This window comes from Apis cerana, linkage group LG2, assembly GCF_029169275.1.
Source record: "Apis cerana isolate GH-2021 linkage group LG2, AcerK_1.0, whole genome shotgun sequence".
In the NCBI taxonomy this organism is placed as follows: Eukaryota; Metazoa; Arthropoda; class Insecta; order Hymenoptera; family Apidae; genus Apis; species Apis cerana.
Window position 1 is genome coordinate 3,672,062 of NC_083853.1, and position 12,428 is coordinate 3,684,489.

General features: G+C 30.4%; 1 protein-coding gene across 5 annotated transcripts in view; it reads left to right on the plus strand.

Annotated features, from left to right (window-relative positions):
• The window catches only part of LOC107997516 (neuronal acetylcholine receptor subunit alpha-7), a 367,007-nt gene that overhangs the window by 269,068 nt on the left and 85,511 nt on the right, over positions 1-12,428 (plus strand). The gene's annotated exons all lie outside the window — the stretch shown is intronic.

Below are 12,428 nucleotides of genomic sequence, written 5' to 3' on the forward strand. Positions count from 1 at the left end.
ATTTCTCAATTTCTCGTTGTGGCAGCTGTCCCGCTCAATTAATGTTATACCAGATAGGAAAAGGACTACCTGTTATCGGAAAACGAAATCTTTTTCGTTGAAACGTCCAGAAAAATGCTTGGCAAGAGAATCGATTTCCTGCTCCGATGTTTTTCTCCGATTCTTTCTTTCTTTTTTTTATTTCGGCTTTCTCTCTCTCTTCTCTTTCGTACGAATCGCTTTCGATACCCCTAAACGAAACATAGAATCCATTTTGTTAGCCTCGATACCCAGCTTTTAACAACGTTTTTAAAAATAAATAACAAGGTCAATTTCGAAAATTGTATAAGGAATGTCGATAAATTAATAAACTATCTTTTCTCGTGTTTTTTGCAGTTGTGAATATTCGAATCATTATCAATTTGAAGCCTCTAATTTTATTCAAGTCAAATTTAAATAATGTTAAATAATGTTGCCAATTACGAATTAAATTTCCAATATCAACGATATTCTTCTCATTCAAAATGGAATAACGATGATCGTAATTCCATAAAAAAATTTGTAAAACATTTGGACACCAAATTTCGAAATTTTTCAAAGGAAGAAATTCACTCGGCTTCAAACTTCGAAATAATCCCACGAATCTTGCTATCCAATCCTATATTTCTTAGTTTCGAGTTTCATCGTCAGTTCAAAGATTCGATGAACCGTCCAAATAACATTAAATCAACGCGTAAAATTGTGATTGCTCGCGAGAAAACACACTCTCCTCCCTTCCTCTCCTTATCATCGGCCGTGTCACGAAAATGGAGCAACGGTAGCACGCGAAAAATTCGTGATCACTCGCCGCATCATTTATCTCCTCTGTGCACAACGTTCCATTTACTTCTTACGGCGGTCCATTTATTAATTCGACACCGTCGGTCGACCCAGTTCCCTCCCCCGCTCGAAAGCTCGACAGAATAATGCATAAACGCCGGCAAGAAAATGGCGCCACGAAAAATCCGATCACACGGACACGCCTTTGTGTTTATATTTTTTCTCTTTTTTTTTTTCCGAACATGCTGCTCGATCGACGACACACCAATGCAAATTTATGCGAGAAGTCGTTGCTTTGTCCCGACAGGCAGGCCATCAGCTTTTATGGCGACCGCCTGATGGCGAACGTGTGTGTATTCTTGCGTATATGCATTAGCCTGATGTCGTCTATCCGATATTGCAGTAGTGCATAATATTATGCTGATATCAATACGTTTTCTTCTTTTTATGTGTATATTTTTTTTTTATCTGTGAGATTAAAATGATGCACAATAGACATCGGGACATAAGAATTATTCAATATCGATTAATTTCATGTTATTATGAAATTGAGAACGTGATGTTAAACATATAATTAGTATTTCGCGTAATATGAATGAGTAAATTTTAATGTTACGTTAAAAAAAAAATTGTTATATCAAATTATCTTTGTTATTAAATTATTTATATATATTATACAATATTAATTTGTACACGTTTATTTATTCGATATTTTTGTTAATGTGAACTTTGCATTGTTCAACAGTGTTTATTGAAAAGATTATATTAGAAGGATTAAATAGAAAGAAAATGGTACGTACATTTTAAATCGTTATTTAAAGTGTCAAAGTCATTATGAGCATTTTGAGAATTTTCTAGTTTCACCATTATCCACCTTCCCATCGTTCATTCTCTTCATTTTTTACTTTCTTTTGAAATTAATCACACATTTTCTACTCCATATTTCGTTACTTGGTAATCGCGGCACGTTTTAAATTGTCCGTGAGCAATTACAATTTTACTTGGTGTAGCTGGAAAGTTTCAATTGAAACTTTAATGGACGAATGAATGAAAAAGTACAGATTTAAACTGAAGCAATTAGCCATTCTATGATATCGAAATAAATCGAACAAAAAAAGATTCTTTTTTTTTTTTTTTTTTTTAATCAATGATCTTATCATGATCTTTTCAATAATATCTACGATTTTTTTTCCTTTCATTATTAAACTTTATATCGCGTTGTTTCCTAGCTGTTTAAAAATTGAAATAAATAAACTTTAAAATTTTTAAATTTGAAAAATTATAAGTTTTCCTAATGTATTAAACTTTAATTAAAAAGGATATTAAATATAAAAATATAAATATAATATATATTTAAAATTTTCTGATAATAAATCTGGATTTCATATTTTTTAAATTTATTTAGTTTGCAAAAAAAAATATATTTGTGTATTTTTTTATTGGATTTTTTAATTGTGAAGATAAAGCTATACCTTTTTGAAACATTATCTGTTTAATTGCGATTAGAATAAATATAAAAAAATTATTTTTTCTTTCAAAACAATGGATAATTAGTCACATTTATCTTTCTCTTTATTTTTTATGAACACTGTCACGATCGAGAAAATGTCGATATATATTTAATTGATTATCATTGATTATCATCCTTGGTCATAGTTGTCACACATTTTCACTTCATGTATCATTTTACGTGAAATGGCAATATTCCCATTTCCTCAACACTTTCCAAATTTCTAGAAATCTTTTATAAAGCGATAAAAACCAATATTAACTTGTCATTATACACTTTTTTATTCTTCTTTATCAAAAACCTTTAAAGATATATTTATCAAGAAAATTGAAATTGATAAAACTATCGAAATTCAATATTATCATTTTATATTTAACGTACATAAGAAAGAAAATTCAAGACTTTATGATATCTTTTCACAATTCTTTTTTCACGATTAATATAATTGGACGTAATTGCTTGGGATAATTCGAGCGCAAAATTGAAGATATTAAATTTCGTGGCCATTAAGAAGAAGAAGAAATTTACTTGGGAGGAAAGTTTGGAACGTTTAAAATTCGTCTTAGGAAAAGTATCCCGATCGGTCTACTCAAAATGGAAAATATCCGTGGAAGTTACCTCTATCTTTCACAGCTCCATTCACATGAAAGTTATTCCCTTGTTTCTTTCAGGACAGCTGAACGGACGTATCGTTGAGAAACTTATTCGATTCCATCGACTGCTGCTTCCGTTTTCTTCTCTTTATAACTCCGTCGAGGAGTTTCAGAGTTACATCTCTCCGCTAGATCTTCTCCTCGAGGATTGGCATATCGTTTGATGCGTGTAACTAATATTTTTGTTCGGGAATTGGGATTGTTTTCGAAACAATTGGACGACGTATTTTTGTCGAGATAGGTTTGTGTAATACTTGTCGTTATTTGTTGTGAGAGTAAATTTAACGTATAATTCATTTACATGTTAAACATTCATTTATTGTTAACGTCTCTAATATATTGATTAACGTTTTAACAAAATATATTATTCGAAAAATATTTCTCGTAATTTGCAATTGGACATAAACGAAATAATAAAAATATCGATGTTAACCTATTTCTTTCGACTAATTACACTTATTCCGGGAATCATTTAATTGTTTATGTCATCTCATCTAATTGTTTCGAATAATCGCGACACAAAATTGACACGAAACTTTGAATCGACTTTACTTTGCCAAAAGACAAATATTCAAAAATCCAATCGCTTTAAACGAATTTTAAATTAATAAATTTTTTTATCCCAACTCATCCATGTCAAATTCAAATTCAAGTTCAAAGTTCGATAAGTCTTTTCGTGGCTCTCCCACTGGGAGGGAGGAGAAACACATCCTCAGAGAGAGGCTATCCAAAGTTAAGAGTCGAGTTTCATCCCGTTTCCTTCTCCGCGAAATGGGAGATGTGTAACTCCCTATTCGAATTTCTGAACAGATCGCTTTGCGAGTAGTTTTCTTCCCCGTGTCTTGCATACCGTTCAGCATCGTTCGAGCTCAGAATCGCTGACAATGTTATATTTGGATTGAAACAAATCCGAGCGGAGGGCCGATCAAAAGCTGTTCCACGGCTCGAGCAACTTTTAAATTTTCGGAATGCACGATCTCTTCGAGAGTTTTCGAATACATTTGAGGGTGAAATTTTGGAGGGTCGTTCTCGTATGAGCATTTTCCGCAAGTGACAGCGTGGGTTGAAAGCGTGATATAATAAATTTTCACGCCTCTCGAAATGGTATGAGAGTTGAGAGTTATTCGCTGTTAATGAACGCTGTTTAAAAGCTGTTTAAGTTTTTATTGTTGGATAATTGTTCCCATTGGTGATAAAAAGAATCGTCGAGGACATCGTTTTTTGAGAATGAAAGTCGGATAATTAAACTCAACTTGTGTATAACTCTTGCGAGTTTCATTATTTAATAAACGTTCGTATATATATATATAATTTCAAATTTTGTAAATTTCGAATATTTTATGATATCAAAATTGCAGAACTCTGTTCTTTGTACATTTTTAAATTTTTATTTGCAATTAAGGGATTTAAGGGGTTCGTATTTTTCTTCAGAGGAAAGAAGAAACATACATAGTAATATATATAAATCGTCCTTTTAACGTTTGCCACGATATATCTTGATTTTAAGACGAGAACTGTACAATATAATCTTTCTTCTCGAGGATAACATCTATTATTTATATATAAATCTTCCTAACATAAAAATTTTAAAGTATCTTGCATCCTTTCGAAAATTATGTATTTTCATTTAAGAAGTCTAATCCAATTTCGAGACAAATTTATTGTAACATATTCTCTCTATAAAACATAATTCTCTTTATAAAAATATAATACTTTTTTTTCTTAATTTCCAAACAACTCTTTCCATTTATTCTCTTCTAATTCTAATATTTTAAGTAAGATCAAAGTAACAACATTTAATCTTGCATTCATTCGATTGACACTCGTTATTCTTTTCCAATCAACAATTTTCTTGTCTTCTCTGTAATCCTATCCGTTGTTTAATGGTCCCTTAACTCGTGCACAGTTTCAAAGCGTTCTTTGGACATTTAGAGATAACAGTCGTTTGCAAATAATACTCGGTAAATCGATTTTAAATCGATGGAATGGATTTGAAGTACGTAGGGACTACATTTCTGCTTGAAACATTGTATTTTCAGTCGAAGGAATTGAATTCGATCTCTCGTTTCGATCCATCATTCATCTATGCTGTTGTCTTCAAGTATTCCTCTTTAAATATTCCGTAACATTGTTATTTCTCGAAGCTTGTGTAATTTCTTTAATTTGGATAATAATTTGGATTTAAAAGGTGATGTCAAGTGTGCAATACATGTGTGATCTTCATTTCGTATATGGTCCTCTCCATGATAATGTTTATGATATAAAAAAATTTGGAACAATGAAATAGAATTTTAAAATGATTGATTTGACATTGCATTATTCGACGTAAAAAGTATTCTATCTCTGTAATTTGAAAGAATAATTCTTTTTAAATTAATTTTTGAATTATACAATTGAATATGAATAATCTAATCTTTAGAAACTTAAAAATGAAAAGTAATAGAATTTTTTTTTGAAATAGTTTAACACTTCAGTATTGTTTCTTAAAATAATTCAATTATTTTATTATTTCTTACGATATATAGTTAAATAATGAAGAAAAAATTAATTTAACATGACGAGACGGACAGATAAATTCGTAAATATCTTCTAAAAAGACAAATTAATTTACGTATCAAATATAGCGACAGAACTAAACGTGAATAGTGAATTTTCTCCCTTATCTTCCTAAACAAAAAGCTATTTTAGGGTGCCAACTCCGAATGATTGTACAAAACAACGTCTCGCCCGTAAACAAAACAGTGGAAATGAACGACGTTTCGAACAGCGCGTGACGCTCGATTGTGAGCGCCAATTTGCCAAACTTTCTGATTAAATGAATGGACAAAGTTATATACGCATATAAGTAAGCTTTTCCAATTATTAGTTCAATATTTTTAAACGGCAACGAATCTTCGCGCCAAGATTTTCTCAACTTTCTCATTCTTCTATCTAACCCATCTGCTGAGCTTTGAAGAAATTTTGAAGGATCAATTGTCATTTTTCGTTATTCAGAAAGGAGAACGTGTAAAATCACGAGAAGAAAGTAGAAATATTACAGTATTTCGATCAGGTTTTGGATCTTAAAATATAGAAAAACATGGACGAATTCTTCGATTTTTTTTTTTTTTTTTAATTCAACTATTCGATTAAATGTTGCGCAGAAACGCGCTCCTCGGAATCGCGCTTCGTTTCGAATGTCAATCACAATCGTTTGACATCAGATCCCGATTGTCCCTTCGTATATAACGATGTAAATGTACCGCAAATGAGAGAAAATATTTCACGCGCTTCGTGGAATAAATCGGGTTTCGCCGAATGGCGTATAGTATTTTATTACGTTACAGCGGCCATGCTTCATGACACCTGGGACCTGTGTCACGTATAAATTTAAAATTCCACCGACGTTATGCAACCACGGTTCTATATAAATCATGCGTGTACATGTAGATCGCGCATCGTCGGTTGATGGAAAAAAAAAAGGGAAAAAATGATGATGACGATTCGATAATTCAATTTTCGATGTCGATACGCGATAATTTTGACGTATTGTCGCAACGATATTCATTCGAAAGGAGCAACGCGATCTCTCGGTCTTCCAGATCGAGTGACAGGTAAATCAAAACAATGCAGCAAGAAACAAAAGTGAGAAGCAAAGAGGAAAGTGCAGGGTATTCCAGAAACACGGGTCGATCGAGTAGGGGGTGATGGAGGGTGACAAAAGAAACGTTTTTATCTATTCGATTCCGATCTATCTTTCCCTTTTCGATAAAGGAAAGATTCAAAAATTTAAGGCTGCTTTGGTTATACACTTTATTATTTAGAAGTTATTATAGAGTTTTGGTGAAAAATTTCGTGTATTATCAAAATATGAAATCTAGTATCCGATCAGATTAATCAAAACTAATTTTATTAAATCTCTATCGGTAAGAATAACTTATAATACGATACTCACAAGTTAATTCACAAGTTAATTAAATTACGACATAACCAACTTGAAACTAAAACTCTATCCCCGAATCTACTCTACTCCCAAAACTCAGAATTAAAATTAATTTCTATACAGTTGATCTATCTGCATTCTATCCAACTCCGAATTTATTCCTCGATAAACTAATTGATGGATTAATTACTTTCGATTGTTAATAAATTTTGACAGCAATGCTCGTTCTATACATACGAAAGAAACTTTTCACTAAAATAAAATTTATATCTGTACATAGTCAATTAGTTCAATCACTGTATCATCGTAACTTTCCATGGAATGAAGTTAAAATATATTGTATTATTATACAAAAATGTTTCTTGCGTTATCCCCCATCATCCTCTGCTCGATCCATCCGTGGTTCTGAAATGCCTTGCACAATGTATATATAATAGTAACAATGGAGAAGAGAAGAAAGGGATGATGAACGCCAGCTCGAGGAAAGTTATTTCGTTTATTTCGCCATATTTTATGAAAGTGACAGTTAATGCAAGTTGTAAGTTCACAGATTGTAAGATAGATCTCGAACGATTTCGCGAACAATTGAAGATGATCTAATTGAATTAATGAAAAGAATCTCGTGATCAGACGGCACAATTACACGGATGAATTCTTCGAGGTCTTGCGAAGAACTTTCTACTCGTTTTATCCGACGAATTCGTCATTTCTCAATGGATTTTTGTCGAGTCTCCTTCTCGTTGAAAAGATTAAAATCCGTTTTCTCTCGTATACGAATCGATCTGATCGATCAATTAAGACGATAATGATGATTGTTTGATTATTATTTCGTGTTAATAAAGGGTTTATAACGCAATCGTAACGCACGAAGCTTTGTTCGATTGAATTATATCGAGAAATAATTTCTAGCAAGAACGATACTCGATGGTTTTTGGAAATTCGTGACTAGTGTGAAACATTGATGATTTTATTCTGTTTTTAATTTTGAAAGATAATTTGAATATGACAAGATTTTTATTATAATTGTATTATAATAAAAGGCGAAAAAGAGAGGTTGTGATCATATTTTTATTTTCATGTTTTTATTATTTCACATGTATTAAATACATGAACAAAGATGAAATAAAAGTTACAAATATAATTTAAGCAAAAGAAGAAATGTAATATTATTTATGACAAATAAAATTTTTAGAATATATTTCTTAATTCTTTCATTTTTTATATTCAAAAATTTCTATTCTATTTCTTTTTATGAAATTAAAACATAAAAATAAATATGTAACACAAGAAGTATAAGAGTAAATTTCAATTCAACTCATTCTCATTTCTTTTCTTCTTCTTCTTCTTTTTTTTTTTTTTTTTCTACTCTTTGAAACTGAGAAATCCTTTAGTAGCAGAAATGCTTTTACTAATCATGCTTCATACATCATTGGATTATCAAGCTCAGAATGAAAATAAATCTTTCCTAACTACGGACATCCCTCTTTTTATTTCTTTCTTCCTTTCAACGATAACGATGGCTTCTGTTCTTTTGAGCTTTGTCTACTTTTTTTCTCTTTTTGTCTCTGGTAATTCATTCAAAAATAAGAAAAGAAGATTCGAGGAAATTTTACACTCAGTTTAGCATAGTTTATTTTTTCTTTTTTTTTGTTCTATATCTATATATGATGGCCAAGTGTTAAAGAATTTAAAAAAATAGCACTAGATTAATAAGATTGAACAGTTTTTTTTTTTTTTAGAAAACTTCCTTGGTCAATAATTTCAGAAAATGTTCCTTTTAGTATTAAGATCTTAATTAAATATTCAAAGTAGGAAATAATATATTATTAATAGCTTGGAAATTTCATGAAGAAGATCAAAACTGAAAGGAGATATATAATATTTTGGCATTAAATAAGTAATATTTAAAAAATATCTAATAATGATTAGATAATAGAAAATGATTCTTTATGCAAAAATAAATTGATAATATAAAATGAAAGTTTTTTTCAGAGTTTGTTTTTAAGAAAATCGATTTTAAAGAGAAATACGTGTGCACTTAATTAAGTATCGATTTTGTATTAGTTTTATTAATAAATATTTTTGCGCAAATTATTAGTTCGTGAATATCATTCGTGAATAATAGTAACATGTATAATGTAAATTCTAAGATATTTTAACAACTTATTTTTATAATGTCTTTGATTATTTTCCTAATTTCTGAGAAACTTATTACTCTACTATTATTCTTGTTGTGGAATATAAAATTACATGAATATGTATAAAATGTATACATATTCTCTTTTATTTAAATAATATAAATTTCTAATATTTTGTGATCAAGTTGAAATTAATTTTGTCGAAATAGAAACTACGAATAAGAAAACTTTAATCAATATTTTCAATTTCATTTCAATTCCATAGAAATAAATATGAAATATACTATTATTCTGCATTGTTTCAGTTTATAAGAACATTGATTATTTTTCTTCTATTATTAATATTGCATCTTCTTAAAACATAAGAATTAATAAAACAAATTGGTAAAAATTCACAAAAATTATTAGAAACGGACGTGATATCTTATACAGATGCAATTTTATTGAATTTTTTGCAAAATCGTGACGCAAAACAAACACGTATTAAAACAGGATGACGTTGGGTAATTATTTGCAATGTTGATTTTCTTTATTCAATCGAAATGTATAATTTGCTATTACAAACCTTGTTTTCCATTCCAATTAAGACTTTCGAAAAATAAATGAGAGTTATACTACAAGGAAAATGATACCATTATTTGCACACGTATTTTAAACATATTTTTTAACAAAATATCGATTAACATACATTCAAATGTTCCTAATCACTTATAATTAATATAACACATATATTATTGTATAAATCGAAAATCAGATAATAAATTTTCTTTGTAATTTTTATAAGAATTGGGTTGAAAGTTATTTAAAATTATGAACAATATTACATAGATATTGTAATAAATCGTATCATAACAATCATATATTTCAATAAAATAAATACTTTCCTTTATAAATTACAAAAAACTAATTGTAATGTTGAAAAATAGAACTCTTGATGTACGTACAATCATTCTAACCTATTCTAATCTTTACTATTAATTATTTTTCCATATCACGTTTCTCAATTCCACAGAGTTCTATCTCTATCAAAAAGAAAAACTACGACAAATTTAAACAAACAACATAAAATCAAAAACTATTTTCGCGCGAAATGTCATCTCCATATCTGTAACTCGAAATAGTAAACCCTGTCGCAAATGAGCCAACTAAAATTTTTCCATTTAGCTCGTCGGACGGAATTCCCTCGAATAGAATTTACATTGGATGTATAACGTCTGCATCGTCGATTGAAAGGTTCCAGCGAGTTTGTTAATCTGAGCAAAAATATCTGCCGATAAATCGATGCTCGATAAAAAAACCGACGAACCGAAACCTGTTATCCCGAGTGACGGTTTGTTTTTTTAGAAACTTCTATACGGCAAAACTCGTTCAATAGGGCGAATTGCTTGTTTCGAATGGGGGAAGAGGAGGGGGGAGAGGAGGATTGGGACTAACCCCGTTGATATCAATCGTAAAACTGGACTCGTCGACTTATTTCGTTCGTCGGTTTCTTCGTTCTCTGTTCCCCATTTCGATTCGTGCTTTCATATATTTTTATATATTTTCGTTACTTTATACAATAAAACGTTGATTATTTATTGTCCGTACTTGAAGATCGTTTAATTCTCAGTTGTTTCTTGTTCAAATTTGCTCTTTCTCAGCAATTAGTCAAACAAATCAAATAAAATTGATTCCAATTAGAATTAATATAGAATTCGACGTTCTTCTATGTTTATTTATTTTTTCATTTTATCATTAATTTTGTTATTATATATTAAATTTATATTATTTCATTAAAACTTCGCTTTCATTAATTCCGTTTCTTTAATTTTCTACAATTTTTCATTATTCACAGATCTTTTCCTTTGATTATATATCTTTCTATCTTTATTGTTCATTTTATTTCTTCACCTGTTTTCTTTTCTGCTCCACCTTCCCCTCCCCTTTTACATTCGATACAATTTCGATCCTCCTTCTTTTCCTCATCCATTATTCAACCATCTGTCCCTCTCCGTTTCTACGCATCCTTCCCTCCCTCTCCTCCGTTCTCCTTTTATTTCCTTCGCCTCCTTCATCGTTCCTCATCTTCAACCCCATCACTCGATACTTCGAGATGTTAAATTTACTATAAACGCGGCTATGGACAAGAAAATAAGCGGATGTGTCGATGCTTTGGGGTTTATCGATGCTGTGGTAAAAAAAAACACTTTCGTGTCGTTCACGACGCTCGATATTAACGCTTCTCTCCGCGGTATAAATGCAGAGGGGGCGTTTCAATGAAAATAGGAGGCGAACCAGGGAAACAATACAGCGCGTTGAAAAAGCCGACGATTTTTCTGCTGTTTCGCGGACCGCCCCGATCCGCTTCCGATGTAAATGCGCCATTAATTCTCTGGCCGGGAACAAAGAAATTGTAAAACAGTCTCGAAATCCCTCCGTTTTATTTACTACGATTAAATGGGAATTATCCGATATCATTAGGATTCATCATTGTTATTTCTTGCGACACTTGCGAAACGTTCAGTGCGTATTCGCCTTTTTTCCCCGTTCATAACACTTTTTTCGATGAGACGAGAATAAAAAATTTACTAGACGTAACAATTTTCAATTAAAATTTTCAAAAGTATTAAAATTCTTTACATAATTTTTTTCTTATTTAAAAATACGTATATTTTTTTGTATATTTCTTGACATGAAACTAGATATGATAAATTTATGTGTAATTTGTGGAACGTTCATTTCATCTGGAAATTAATTTTTAAGTTCAATTTCCAAACGTTTTTGTGAATGTAAGGAAGATTTTATTTAAGGACATTTTAAAAAAAAAAGAAAGATTTTAATTTAGTTGCTCGCTATACATATCGTTTATATATCGAAGTTGAATTTAAACATGTTACATATTTATTTCTATAAATCTCGTTTCTTTTAGAAAATATTAAGTATAAATGTAATTTACTTCACCTTATATGACTCCAAAATTTATGTATACAAACGATTTTTTTCTCAAAATGAGCAAATTTTTGTTAATTATTATTGAATTTTTATTGTTATTATTGAAGAAGGAACAATAGACAGAGAAAAATTCTCGGTCGTGACGATATTTTCTTATTGATAAAATTGTTATTACAACAAATCACCGTGGCCCCTAATTCACCCTGTTGCGCAGCCTCTCTTTCTCTAGCCATCTGCATTATTTATTATTTAACCCATTTCTCTCAAGGGGCTCGATAAACAGCGCCTGTTTCTCCGCAATAAAATTCCTACCATTGTTAGACGAATTTTATTTCTGACCACGATTTTCTTTGGTCCATTTATTTTCTTTTTCTCTTTCTCTTTTCTTTTTATTTATTTTAGAGAAAAGAGAATTTTCTGAACTTTTTTTTCAATAGTTAATCTGAATCATACATATATATATATATATATATTGA